Genomic DNA, 15842 nt, shown 5'->3' on the forward strand with positions numbered 1-15842 from the left:
TTTCATCCCTCAGAATTGGTAAACCGACTAAGAAATACACAATTTATAGAACCACACGCTATTTTTAATTTCTTGATAGTAAAAATACTTTTTCCTATTTTTAATTTGGATATAGAGATTAAAATAAGAGAATTAAAATAGTTCGCAATAAGGGAATTAAAATATAGGTTATAACAATAGCACTACTTTGCATTAAAATGCATTAGAGATTTTTTTAATCAAAAATTCTTAAAGTTTATAATTAATAAAACCTATTAATTCCTTTTCTAGAATTTACAGGAGTCCGTATACAAAGTTTATTACCAGGAATAAACTAAACTTATCTATGATTTATGTATATGTATATATTTATGTATATATGGAGTGAACCAAACTGAAATGAATCAATCAACTCTACTAATACAGCAGTTTCCATTGACTTCCCACACACTGAGAGCACTTTGCTCGTTAGGGAGTCACGCTATTAAATGTATATATATTTTTCTTTTTCAGCGATTTGGTCTTGATATGAATACTAATAAAGTGGAAACCTGAATATATTTTAAGTTTTTGAGAATGGGTCGGAGTTTGCTGGTCGCATGTGGAGATAAAGGTTTCCAGATTTTTTTTAAAGGTTTTTCTCCAAAAACCCACAAGCAAAGCTTTGAACAGCTACAAATTATGGAAAAATAAAGTAATCCTCACTATCTGAATTGGTTTGGCACCAATTAAAAGCTGGTTGTTGTAGCGTTTAGGTGCATCAGCACCTAAACGCTACAACAACCGTATATAATGTGTGTGTAAATTCTGTGTGTTCTGTGGTAGATTTGCTGTTTGCTGGATGAAAACCTGAGTTTCAGGGGAAGAAAAACATATCCTCGCCTGAGACCGACTTACTCAGCCATGCTGTGAAGAAAGCCCATTAAAATTCGGCGCATCATTGGCGGGATTCGAACTCAGGTCTTTCCTACCCGATGTAGGGAAGACGGCGATTCTACAAACTGTGCTACCCGCGAATGTAATCAAAAGTAATCTACTCCAACACCTCTAAGTGGCAGGTGCATTACACCTCGTTAAGCCCAAAATAAGTTTCATAATGCAATTCAGTTCCTTCATTATAGTATTTAAAGATGACGAAGCAAAACCATCCTAAGATTATCCAACTATGATATTTATGGCGTATGTCTTCGAAAGAATGCATATATCATGCGCTGTGTGTGTGTGTGTGTGTGTGTGTGTTCAACTTTACGATTATATATTTTCTTTTTATTCGGTTATCAAAATCCATAATCGATTATGATCATCACTAGTAGACACAAAATATTCTGGCAGACTACTGCTGTGCATTGATTAGAGAGTCTTCGGATAATTACAAAAGAAAAAAAACAAGCGAGAAAAAATAATTGACATATTTTTATGTCGCGTGTTGTAATAATGTACCTCGTAATCTGCATTCCTTTTAAATCTCTAGGTGCTAAGCAATATCTAACTTAAAATTTGGATTCAGCTCATCAAAATGCATTGTACGTGCCATATTTTCAGAGTGATAAAAAAAAATAAACATGCATAAAATTATTTTCCACTGTTATTGATCAATTTGTTTTTATTTAAAAGTCGTTAATTTTGTTGCAAGTACAGATTGAATACATGGTCAATAAATATTTTGTTGTTTATAAGATGCAAAGATTTAAGAAGTTCTTCTGCCTTTTTCACCACAAAAAAAAAAAAAAAATGTTACTTTATTCATTATTATTTCAGGATATCGAGGTGTTCGGCTACTTGGGCGGTTATATTGGCATTTGGTTAGGTGTCTCTTTACTCAACTTCTACGACATCATGAAGAGGGCGCTCTATGTTCTTCGTTATATCTTGCATAAAATTGCCAGACGCTGGCTTAAGAAACAACGCAGTGTTAGGCGTTGTATTTAAATATATATATTGTTTAAATTATTTTTTTTTTCCTAAATATGTGTGGTTGATTTGCGATTTATGATTACAAGTACAAAATTTCTATTTATTATATCTCACTTTCATCTGCATATGTGTAGGTCTATTGAAATATGAGGTAACGATATATTTTAATGCATGAATAAATATATCTTAATATAGTGTGAAGTTGTAAAATTATATGTAAATACTCGTATAAAAGTCAATATTAGTAAAAAAAATCAGTATTATTTTTACTAATGATTTTTTAAAATTAAAATCATTATTAATAAATAATGTTTATGGTTAGTCTTTACAATCTGGTACCTGATTGATCATTGTGAATAGCAGTGATTGACATGCCTAGCCTGCTATGGTTAGTCTTAGGGTGTTTATCCTCGTTTTCCGATTTTAAAACATCCGCGGGGGTAAACTCCTAACTAAAACTAACCATTTCGGGCTAGGCATGTCGATCACTGCTACTCTCAACGATCAATCGGATGGGGTACCAGATTGAAAAGACTAACCGCCATTTCTAGCGATCTGTGATTTCCTTTTCTTCCCAAAATTAAACTTCTAAGCTCCAAGAGCTGCCCAAGTTTAATTTTCACCACAAAAGATTTCAGAGATCCCGGTAATCACAACACAAATGAACCACATTTCACAATACAAATAAACCACGGTCATAACAACACAAACAAACCACATGGTTTGTTTTGCCCATAAACACTAGTATTAGGCAGCTACAAGTTCTCCCCTGCTATGGGAAAACTTGTAGCGGCCCCGGTTTTCCCCGGTAAGAATTCAATTTTTCAATATGTCCTCCATTTTGGTCAACAACAATTTCCATTCGAAGAACAACATTTTCTACAGCAGAACGCAACATGTCAACTGGAACAGCCAGCACATGACGTCTAATGCTGTCCTTCAGACCTGCCAGAGTTTGACATCCTTCCCGATACACCTGGTTCTTCAAAAAACCTCACAACTAGAAGTCGCATGGGAGTGAGGTCCGGTGATCGGGATGGCCAAGATGTCTGGAAACAACGGCTAATGACCCGTTTATCTGTATAGTGTTGCCTTAGCAATCTTTGGACACAACGGTTGATGTGGGGTGGTGCACCATCTTGCATGAATATGGTATCCTGAAGGCACCCACGTTGTTGCAGCTCTGGTATTTGTAAATTTTCCAACATTTCGTAATATTGTTGTCCAGTGACGGAACAGATGCGTGGTCTAGTCGGTGTTACCTGTTCAAAAAAATATGGCTCAATCGTGAATGTGGCCGTAAATCCACACCACACTGTCACTTTTGGAGAATGCAACGGGACACCTTGGATAACTCGAGAGTTATCCAAGTTGAGCGTATTCACTTGTCCGTTTAAGCAGAAGTGTGCTTCATCACTCCAAAGGATGTTCCATGGCCAAGTGATATCCATTGCCATTCGCGCCAGAAACTGAAGTGCGTATGTGAAACGAATTTGCTTTAGCTCAGAGGTTTCCAAACTTTCTCGGTTCACGGCGTCCTTAGTGTCCCAGTAATTTTTTCACGGCGCCTTTAAGCCAAAATAAATACCTAACACAGTGGTTTTCGACTTTTTAATATATACCTATATAATAATTTTATTCTTTATATAGAGGTACTAAATAAAGATCAATTATAGATCACCACAAAATTAAAAAGATACAGTACAATGGATACCGTACACCTTTTTATAATGAAATAAATGTATAAATTTCAAAAAATAAAATAAAATAATAATAACTTCAAGTAACTTGAACCCAAATTACACGGCACCCCAAGAATGTTGTTGCAGCACTCCGGCTGAAAACCACTGTTTTAGCTGCACGGAGCATTTTGTAAGGATCCACAACCGCAACACCTGACGCATTACTAGCCTTAGACTGGAATACGGCATGTCCACTTCACGAGAAACACTGGCACACTTGCGATACCACATGGAGATTGACTTGATAAATCCACGACAGCAATAGCCACATCTTCAACACGAGAGGAGTTCACTCGTTTTCGACCTCTACCTGATTGAAGACCAAGATGTCCTGTCGCTTCAAATTTCACAATCATTTTGCAGACAGCACAAACAGTAATAGGTCCACGCCTTATGCGCTTCTGACGCCGGAATTCTCTGATAGCCGCAGCTGCTGTTCTGATAGCGCCTTCACTTATAGCGCCTTTTCCTGCAACGTTGCTGTTCTGATGGTACAGCTTCACTAATAGCGCCTTTTCCTGCAACGTTGTTGGCATTGGCTGTAGGCCGGGCAAACTGTATGATCTACTGTATGATTTTGAAGAGACTGCTTTGCTTTTATACAGTACAGTAGAGCTGAGTAGTGGGGCTGTGGCAATAACTTACGATTATGCAAATAACAAATAACGTAAGTTATTTGCATAATCGCAACTAAGATATTGGCGATTATTTGCATAATCGCAACTAAGATATTGGCGATTATTTGCATAATCGCCATACAGTGACAAATTTTGTAACTAATTTTTTCCCCCAATAAATGGCGAGGCGCATTCTTTATTGTACCTGTTGTCCAAATTTCTCTTCAGTACGAGCCTTAGAACTCACTCCAAGAGCCCTCTCTACGTAGGGATACTTTAATTTTATTAATTTTAAAATTATTAAATAAAATATAAAAAATTATATTTTAAAATTATTTAAAATAATTTTATGGGCCTTTTTGATAACGTGACTGAGTTAGTTGGTCTTAGGCGAGGGTAGCATGGTTTTTCTTCACGAAAACTCGGGTTTTTTGTCCAACAAACAGAAAATCGAGCAGAGAACACACGAAATTTACAGATAGTATACACGGAGCAATATGGCCTTAGTCACTAATCCTCTTAAAGCCCTACTACAACAACAACAACCCATAAAAAAAAAAAATTTTTTTTTTTTGGTTACTCGGTACATGACATGCCACCTCCTGTTTACCTCTTATACCAACGAATTGTTTCAGACCAAATAACATCCGCCGTTGGCTGGATGTTATTTGGCTATTGGACCAAATGTGATACAACCAGACACTGTACGCGAAAATTCCAGCAGGATTGCAGTTTCTGAGATACTCATACCGGCACACCTGGCGCACTACCAGCCACTTTAAAACATGATACTGTTAGTGAAGGAGCGATCCATTTCATGAAAAGGTAGGTGTAAGTAATAAAACGGCCACTTAGTATATATTAAAGAAAATTCCAATTTTATTTGTAGCCGGCTTTTAGGCGCGTCAGTAACTTAGGCCATATTGCTCTATATATAATGTCTGTAAATTGTCTTCCATGGTGGACTTGTTGTTTGTCGTTGCTGGACGAAAAACCCGGGAGAAAAAACTGTGCTACCCTCTCTTGAGACCGATTAACTCGGTCACGTTGTGAAAAATACCATTAAAAATTCCTCGCTTCATTTATGGGATTCGAACAGATGTCTTTTCCACCCGGTGTAGGGAAGACGTGATTATACCAACTATTCTATCCACGAGGGTAAAATTCCTCATATTCTACATATTTCCACAGTTTTATGTCTATCTTAATGCTCATGTATCTATAATATTGATGTCTTGTATGTGCCATTACACATCCGCTCTGCATGCGTTTCATTTCTCTGTTCTTTTAAACCCATCCCACAATGCATTCAGTATAATGAAGAAAGATATTTTGAGTTATAAAAGAATTCACCTGTACTTAGAATTGGTCAATTCTAGGAAGATTGGATGCATTCTCCAGTTCTGACAACATGCGGCTTTGGCTAATAAAGAAGGTAAAGTACTTTTTTTTATAATGATCCATCAATTACTCTTGCTGTGTCAGAAATAAACAAAGACAGTGATGACCTCATTAACACTATGAGCTGAAGTGCTCTGTAAATATTGTGGCATTAGTTCAGATCAATATTTCCCCTTTAGTCAATTCTGTTGGTACTATGACTGCACCCGCCGCTATAAGCTGAATTATGATATACCAAAAGATGGTAAAGAAAAGAAAAATAATGTCTTGGAAAAGTATTTTCTTTTTCTTCTGTTTAGGGGGCTTATTGTACCAATTGATTCGATTTTCGCAGTTATATCTTCAGTTCCCAACTAGGGTAGAAATTATTATACGCACACCATCGGAGATCGAAAAGCCTGCTATTACTATATGCAACCATAATGGGTAAGAAACAAAGTTTATTTCTCAAATTGGATGTTTGTAACAAACCTTTGCTATATAAACAACTTTAACAATATTGGCGATTGCTCATTCACTCCTCTGTTGTGTTTCAGAATCGAGAAAAATGATTTCTGCCGTGATTTCAGTAGTATGTGTGAAAAACAAGAGAACATAACAGAATATTGTAGAGAGAACCCCCGTTATTGCTGGCTAAGTGAACCTCGCGAAGCATATCAGGTAAGCAAGTTATTACTTTGTGTTGTTGTTGTTTTGATTTTGCACCATCAAGAATATTGTATTTGTAAATTGCGCATATTGTACGGTACTTCTGTTTTGCTGGATGAAAAATCCAACTCCAGTTTTTGGGTTCGAAGATCCGTATTAATTTGAAATTAATTACGAGAATTAATGCATATACAAAATAGGATAGTTTGTACTTCAAGGATGTACAGCATATATTATCATTGGCTATTCCAGACAGCTAGCTGTCCAAAAATTTACACCGAAAAGCAGTTACCCTAATGAAGGAAACTACTTCTTTTAGATGTGTGGTAAACTCATCAGGCCATAAATGTTTCTGTGTCGAATCTCGTTCTCTCCAGCCAAGCATATTTAAAATTCTCTTGGGACGTTACACGTAACGGTTTCTTCTAATGTTCCAACTTCCCTTTTTTTATGATGAATACACAGAGTACACTGAGGGAGGCAAATTCATTTGTTTGGTAGACGTCACTCCTTTTAAACTACGTGGATACATTATGGACAATTGCTTTTCCTGGAATCCTCCATACAAAATTGGATCCACAAAATTAATTATAAATGAGCATTGGAGCTTGTTTTATGGTGTTCTCTTCTACCATTTAAGAGTATTAGGCAACCATCAGTATACTGCCTACCAGAGTACGTCTGCCGAAACTGCTCTGTCATGCCAATAGCAAGATACTTGAGTCAGCATTAAAAACAGCAATCCTTCCACATGTCGATTGAGTTACTTAGCGTTTTACCTGCATCTCATGTACTGTAAAAGAATCATAAATTTAAAAATGCTCTTTTCGGGAGTGCTGTTTATTTGAAAGTAATGCCATAGCAGAGAAACTCTTTGAAGGTACTCTGGATTAGTGAACTAGACCATGTTGAAAAGCCTTTCTATTTTGTTCTAACTTTATGTTAGGAGACTCAACATTTGCAACTGTAGGGTCTCAAGAAAGGACAGAGTGAAACTGTCATATTAGGATCATCCAAGAAATATCTTATCTGCCCATGTGTATTGTCTATAAATTCCGTTTATTCTCTGTTCAATTTGCTGTTTGCTGAAATAAAACCAGAGTTTCTTTCCTGGAGAAAAAAACTATGTTTCCCTAGCCTGAGGCCTTCTAACTCAGCCAGTTGTGAAAAAATACTCTTAAAAATTCCTCGCGTCATTGACGTTATTTGAAATGAGGTCTTTTCCACCCGGTGTGGGAAGGATGATTATACCAACTGTGCTGCCCAAATAACGATCATTTTCATGTATAATAAATGTTTTCAAAATATTTATTAATTGTTATTTCGACTATTTACACTTAAGTGTCAGAAAAATTTCCGCAACCTAAAAGAATTAATGGAACTTTCTTAAAAAATTCTGCATATTACTAGTATACGAAGATTTTTTCAGCATATCAACGATACATGCTGACAACTAAACGTCTATATGTTAGTAACGAAAGAGCAATTAGAATGAGCAGTGTGATACTTGTATTATTAGTTTCAAAAGAAGAAAACCGCATATGTTGTCGGGAAAACTGTAGTCCTTACCAGAGTATACCCAATCGAGTGAATTTGGTCTGGTGTCACAGTCGCGATTTCAATGTGTGGCAGTGCCCTAGTGAAAGAAGTATTCTGCTTGCTTACAATAAAGGTTGCTTCTCCAGAGTAGGATCTGTTGACTGTATGGGGGGGGGTCTACTTTTCTTTTCTGCTGATGGCGTTCTTCTCTTCACCATGGGGTGCCTTTACTAACTCCTGCATACACAGAAGTCGGATTTTGGGGACGCTGAAATCTATTCCTCCAAGCGTGGGATGTTCTCTGCGAGTTGAATGCTTTCGCAACTAACTCTGATCCTCACTCTCTCATCTATATCCATTTCTTCGGCCCTCTGAGGGCCGTCCTATCCTACCCATCTACAGGGCCCTCACCTCCTTTAGGTCCCTGCTGTTCACTCGCCTTGGGGGATGACTACTTTCTCCACCCCCCCCCCCCATTGTCTTCCCTGCCCTTAACTATTTCGTACTATTCACTCAGTGCCTGAACAGCATTTGCTCTTTTTCTGGACAGAGGATTAGTGGCCCAATTACCCGTATCGTAAATGGTTGCTGGGAGGTCCTTTCCTTGTGATCGTACCTCCCTTAACGTAATGACTAAAACAACACGAACAACACACTACTCACATAACCCACATCACCTGGTTTTGCAAAGTTGTCCATCACTGAGTACTTAAGTAAATCCCACATAAGTACACTGTGATCAATGCTCCCAGTGGGTCTTTTAACTGCAGATTCTTAACTCGTGAAGAATTACTGATTCCCTTACCAGTTCGTTTACCAAATGTATGTTTTTCTGTCTCTTGAATAGTTCAATGAAGATATGGAATTGGAACTTCAGTACATACCTAGAAAAGCACTACAGAAATATATTCCTTCTTTCTCTGATCTAGTGGAATCTTGCTTGGATTTCTCCAGTTATGAACATCGGAATTGCAGGTGAATATATTCTCTCCTGATTATAATTGTACTCTTGAAAATACAAATCAGCGAATTGAGGCTGATCGGAAATGAATAATTACTTATGTAAGTGCATAATTTTTTTTATCCTTAGTTGACATATTCCTGTAAATTGGGCGCACAGCCTCACGGATGAGCAGAAGCAACGAAGAGTTACATCATGAGAAGACATCACCCAGACTTGTCAAGACAATCCTAATTTTCTCGAGATGAGAAAATTAGGATTGTCACTTGAGATGAGTTTTTTTTTTTTTTTTTATATAAACCCCAAACGCGAGAGGTATTAGAACCTATAGTACTTAGTACCGTGCTTGGGTTGGAGGTTGAGAAGACGAAAGAAGATATTTGTTGACATTGGACTTGAACTTCTGTAGACTGTAATTTTCAGGAAATACGTATGAAGGAAGGTTGTTCCAGAAAACGGCAGTTGAATGAATAAACGAGGAAGATGTAAAGTTGGCTCTGTGAGTTTGAAGTTGGACAGTAAATGGATGTTGGCTGGTGGTGGCATGTGTTCGGACTATTTTGAAAGAGAGAGCGGGAATTAAAGAAGCCAATTCAGAAGAACAGTGCCCATGGAAGTATCTGTAGAAGAGGCATGCAGCAGAAATAGTACGTCTATGAGACAGCGAGTGGAGAGACTCTGTTAGAGATGAATCATTAATTAATCTAACTGCCCTCTTCTGAATGGAATCAAGAAGCCTGAGAGAGGTTTTGGGGGCACCACCCCAGATGTGGAAACAATATTCCATGGCAGGGCGGATTTGCGATTTATACAGAGTGAGCAGCTGTTTGGAAGAAAAGTAACGCCGAGAGCGAAAGAGAAAACCAAGTTTTTTAGATGCAGAGGAAGCAATATTTGTAATGTGCTTGTGCCAAGAGAGATTAGAAGTCACGGTAATCCCCAAAAGAGATATATCATTTTTCCTAGAAATCGGAGTGTCACTAAAGATAAGCATAGCAGCAGAAGAATCCTTTTTGCGAGATATAAGACAAGACTGAGTTTTAGAAGGGTTGAAATCAACTAAGTGTCTTTGCCCCACTGGAGAATTACCGGAAGATCGGCATTTAAGGAATTGGTAGCAGATTTTCGAGAAGTTGAAGCTGATTGAGCAGGACAAGGTTTCTCAAAATGGAAAGTGGAATGCAATGTGCTATCATCGGCAAAACTATGGATAGGATTTCCAGTCAATGGAAGAAGGTCATTGATATACAAGAGGAAAAGAGTGGGGGAAAGAACTGTACGTTGGGGGACACCGGCATTAGTGGAGAATTTAGAAGACAGAGAATGCCATCTACCATCACCCTCAGTGAGCGATCAGAGAGAAAACGTGTTAACCAATTACTAAAAACAGTTGGCAAACCACAAGATGGAAGCTTGTTTAGAAGACCTATATGACAAACACGATCGAAAGCCTTTGAGATGTCAAGAGCAACTACTTGTGTTTCACCGAACCTTTCCATTGAATTAGTCCATAAATGGGTAAAATAAGCCAGAATATCACCAGTGGATCGACCCTGACGGAATCCATACTGGCGATCGTTGATCAGATGGAAGGTTTCTAGGTAGTTTAAGAGTTGGCGGTTAATTAATTTCTTCATTACTTTGAAATAGTAGAAGTAATTGCAATGGGACGATAATTGGATGGGAGGGATTTGTCACCCTTTTTAGGAACTGGCTGGATATGAGCAAATTTCCAAGCAGAAGGAAAAACACCTTTGGAATAAGAAAGTGAAAAAAGGCGGCAAAGAATAGGAGTAAGTTCAGGAGCACAGGTTTTGAGAACAAGTAGAGAAATACCATCGGGACCTGGAGCTTTTTTAGCATCAAGATTCGTCAAAATCCTTCTGACATCCTTTTGATGGAAGACCACAGGAGGCATTGAATGGAGCATATTGGGAGGTGTTTTACCAAGATCATTAATACATGAGCTGGAAGAAAAATGGGATGCTAGCAGGTCAGCTTTATCCTTGGATGAAATGACAACAGAACCATCTGGTTTGGACAGGGGTGGGAGCAGAGGCAAGAGACCAGAATGCTAGGCTACCATTAGGGCAAGAAGAAAGAGTAGAAGTAATTGCAATGGGACGATAATTGGATGGGAGGGATTTGTCACCCTTTTTATGGACTGGCTGGATATGAGCAAATTTCCAAGCAGAAGGAAAAACACCTTTGGAATAAGAAAGTGAAAAAAGGTGGCAAAGAATAGGAGTAAGTTCAGGAGCACAAGTTTTGAGAACAAGTGGAGAAATAGCATCAGGACCTGGAGCTTTCTTAGCATCGAGATTCATCAAAATCCTTCTGATATCCTTTTGACGGAAGACCACAGGAGGCATTGAATGGAGTGTGTTGGGAATGGTGGGAGGTGTTTTACCAAGATCATTAATACATGAGTTGGAAAAAAAACGGGATGCTAGCAGGTCAGCTTTATCCTTGGATGAAATGACAACAGAACCATCTGGTTTGGACAGGGGTGGGAGCAGAGATGGGCAAAAGTTGCGGCCAATAGCTTTGGCAAGAGACCAGAATGCTAGGCTACCATTAGGGCAAGAAGCAAGTTTTCTACTCTTAGCCTGTTCAAATTCTAGTTTGGACTGATTAATAACTGCTTTACAATTGTTGCGAGCTTTGGTGTAGGCAGAAAATGAAACTGAAGAATTAGAAACAAGCCAATTACGATATGCAACATTCTTCTCTTGAACAGCCTTAACATATTTATTGGAAAACCAAGGTTTAGATAAAGGACGATATTTTAAAGTGGAATGTGGGATAAAGGATTCCATTCCCGCAAGAATACATTCACTGACAAGATCTGAGCAAAAGTTGACATCAGAAGTTTTGAAACAGTAATCCGACCAAGGAAAAGAAGAAAAGAAATCTCGCAGGTCATCCCATTTTGCATTCTTGTAATGCCAAACAACACGAGGTTGGGAATAGCCATGAGATAAAGGCTCCAGTGGAGATGAGACAATCACTAAGTTGTGATCTAAAGTGCCTAAAAGATCTCTCACTTCGAACCTGTACGTAGAAGGGTTGTTTGTGAGAAAACGATCAAGCTTATTGGCTGTATGATTAGGATTGTCCGGTATTCTTGTAGGTAAATGAACAATCTGTGCTAGGTCATTAGTAATTGCAAAAGTCTCAGCATCTCGACCTGCTGGGTCGGTGTGACTAGAAAACGGAAGCCAGCTGGAGTTGTGAACATTAAAATCACGAAGGAAAATTACCTCACTGTTAGGAAAGTTGGACTGGAGAAAGTCAAGTTGCAAAGAGAGGAAGTCAAAGCGCTCCAAGTGATTAGTGGAGTTGGGAGAACAGTACAGACAACAGATGAATGTGACACAATGAGGTAGAGAGACTGTAAGCCAGAGAAGATCAAAGAGAGGAGATTCCAAATTGCCAAGTCTCTGACAGGGAATATCAAAACGGACATATGCACAAGTACCACCTTTGAGGCGAAAGGAATCATACAGCGAGTAATTTGGGCATCTGAGATGAGCAGTAGTTGAATCAACCGATAACATATTCTGTCAGAAAAAGTACATGGGGTTTGGTAGACTGCAAGTGGAAATGGACATCGTTGAGATCAGAATTGAGACCACGTATATTTGTGAAATGAATTAGGACGTGCTTGGGAGATTTGGATCTTTTCGCAGATAAGCTTGCAGTATTAGTTTCACAATTCATGATGTATTCAATAGTAAGAAAAAGTGGGTGGGAAATGCTGTATGAAGTAATGAAATTTTTGGATATGGCGTACACATGGTAAGAATATTCTCAGATCCTTGACATAACGTGGCCTCGACAATGCTCCCTGCATACACACTACTCGGACTCCCTCCAGTCACAATCTGGCAGAGTATAGGTAGCAAGATTATACACTAGCTGATCCGGAAGCCTCCTAGGAGTTACCAATAGGTTCGGTCCGGTGTACTAACTAGCGGCCGGCCTGCGAACACCGTTTTAGAGCTGTACCCTTGAAATGTAAGGAATATTGGATCTCGCCACGATGTTCATCATAACCTCAAATGTTATCAATCATACTGCATGATGGAAGAGATAGGGAAGGGTTAACCGGCACTTATCTCTAGAGACTAAACCTGGGTTCCACCACTTCAAGCCTCCAATAAGCAAAGTGGTGGTATTGCACCGATTGATGAGAGTCATCTACCACCTAGTACTACCTGGTAACATAGAGGGGCGGCATTCCTCCGTATGGTGTGGGCGCCACACCTCGACCCCTGCTTACGTTGGTTCACACCTGGGTGGTCACCCACCATGTACTTGTGCATGGAGGTTATACCCAGGATTACTAACGTTCCCACCGTCCTGAAGGTGGAAGCAGAGGATTTGGCTGTCACAGACCGTCCGGACTTTGCCGAAATTGGGTCCACTTGACTTGAGTGTCACCCGAAAATCAATTCCATCAGCGTTTTAGACGCCCAGGTAGCAAGTACAGCTTGTCTGTCATATCTGAGAGAATGTCTGTGACAACCTCAAGGACTGAAACACCCGAGTGTCGGGTGTTTCAGTACAACCAAGGGAAGATGCGTCAGAGCCTGCAATGGACTTAAAAATCATCACCAAGGCCCAAAATGTTTCGGTTACAGAAGTGCAGGATCAATAAGAGGCTGATCGTGTTTTTTTTGGACAAATAGTGTGTGGTTTCCAAGGAATTTGTACCTGTAGGGCTGAAAGGGAATACCGCGTTCTACGTACAGGTGTTTCAAAGACTATTGAAGCACATTTTTCTGGTGAGGCCACAATTTCGAGAGAAAGGCAGCTGGTCGTTATTATTATTATTGAAATCAGTTTATTTCCCAACAAACCTTGGGTCACCCAGGGACGGTCTGTGCCAGAAGGGTGTGAATACTGTATTTACAAGGTGCGAGGAACATATGTACAATAAAGAAGAGTACATGCGTGCTCGACCCGAGAAATTTACAGGATTAAATATACAATTGCATGGAGACAAACAAAGTCTTTGTCAAATACAAATAGGCAAGTATAAAAAAAAATTATTTAAATTATCTGGTAGCAGTTCTTGAGGATTTCCTTCCTGTAAAGCTTGTCTTCACATAACCTATCAAGGTGTATCCTAAATTTATTGAAGATCCGAAGACAATTGGCTGGAAAAAAGTTCCTTAGGGAATCAATGCTTGACAGCGTAAGAAGCAGAGGGAGACATGAGTCGGGGTGCTCCCCTCTTGCCATCCCATCTTTTGCTGTAAGATGGGAGGTATCATGGTATCATCTCTATGGACGCCTTCCCTGACTTTTTTCAGAAACTGTTAGAACGGTGTAATAAGTGCATTCAACCAGGTGGTGATTACTTTGAATAAAAAAAAAAAAAAACATTTTGAGCTCCTTGACTTTGTGTTCTTTTTATTGCACCAGTCCGGGAATTTTAGTGCCACGCCACGTATATAAAATTCAGTTACGAGCATTTTACATTGGAATCTATTAAAATAAAATATCATATGGTAAATATTAAATATATATAGTAAATATTTTCCAGCAAATTCTTATAGTAAAGTAATATAAAAATTGATTTTATGTAAAAAGAGATTTTTATCGTAAATATTCTTTTAAAGAGGTTTAATTCCATTATTTTAAATAATTTAGCCTGGAAATAGCCTATATCCAACTATAACTTGTTGGGGAAAATCCTTTATGATTTTTTTGATTAATAACAAAGCAGTTCAGGCCATGTTCGTGTAATTAGTGCGTGTTGTGAAGCTCTCGGATTTTAATTGAATATTAATTTGATTAATTATATTAATATTCAATTAAAAAGCTATGATCGATAAATAAAAATATCGATATATATTCGAAATTTACGTATTACGTTAAATAATTAAATTGATATTGATATCATATAAATTGATATCCGTGGCATTCTTTTACCTATGATAAATTTGAGATATTTTGTGAAGTTTAAATCTCGATATTTTTTTATCAACAGAAATGTTTCTCCAGTAGAGATTCCTGATTTCAATGAATACCGCCCTGTGACGTGTTATTCTTTATTTACACTCCTTGGGAAACCGCACGAGCTGCCAAAGAAAATTTCAACTGCTGAAGGTAATTGTGAATGCTTTTAGATTTACTTTTCTGAAAGATTTTATTAAAAGAAAAGGTGGTGTTTGGTAGTAACGTAAATAGCAATTTCATTTCTAAGAAGAGATGTTATGTATATAATGTAGATATTATGAATATTACATTTATGGACAAATATAATATACATAAATGTAAATTATATACATTTAAGTATTCTATACATTATATACATTCCTAAATTAGGGGAAAAATTCATATAAAATTGTGGGCACTGGATGATGAAAATATAAAAAAAAAAATAATTAAAAAAAAAATCAAAGAGAATCGGGAAGGGAGTGGATTTATCCTCTAGCTAAGGCCTTGGTATGAGGGCTGTTCGAAAAGTACGGTAGCGGATATTTGGATGAAAAGGTATTTAATATTTTAATATCAGTCTAAAGATAATTTTATTAATTTATAATTGAATTGTATTAATCTAATTGATTTATCGCTTGATTCATTACTTTGAGTTAAGTCCTGGACTGATATTGCATTATGCAAATGACAAACTGTGTTTGGGAGATCTCGTGATGCGACTGGGAGATTACACTGGAGAAGGAAAGAAAATGCAAAGGAATTAAAACACAAATTTTTTTATTCTTCGTTCTTTATGGTCCGTCCATCCGTCCGTCCGTCCGTCCGCTTGTAATAACTCGATTCCTAGTGGTTGGATTTTTATTAAATTTTATATTTGATACATTTAAAAAGTTTTATCAAACAACACCAAATTTAATTAAAATTGGATTAAAAGAAACCCAACAATTATTATTATTATTTTTTTTTTTCATACATATCACATAGGCTATCCCTATACCGTATATTGAGCTGAAGCACTGGATATTATGTTTGTTGATGTGCGCTGATTTGGATTATGAATGGGCAATATGGCGGATGCTTAGAAACTAA

This window comes from Mastigoproctus giganteus, chromosome 3 (assembly GCF_048544385.1).
Source record: "Mastigoproctus giganteus isolate SK-2022 chromosome 3, ASM4854438v1, whole genome shotgun sequence".
Taxonomy (NCBI): Eukaryota; Metazoa; Arthropoda; class Arachnida; order Uropygi; family Thelyphonidae; genus Mastigoproctus; species Mastigoproctus giganteus.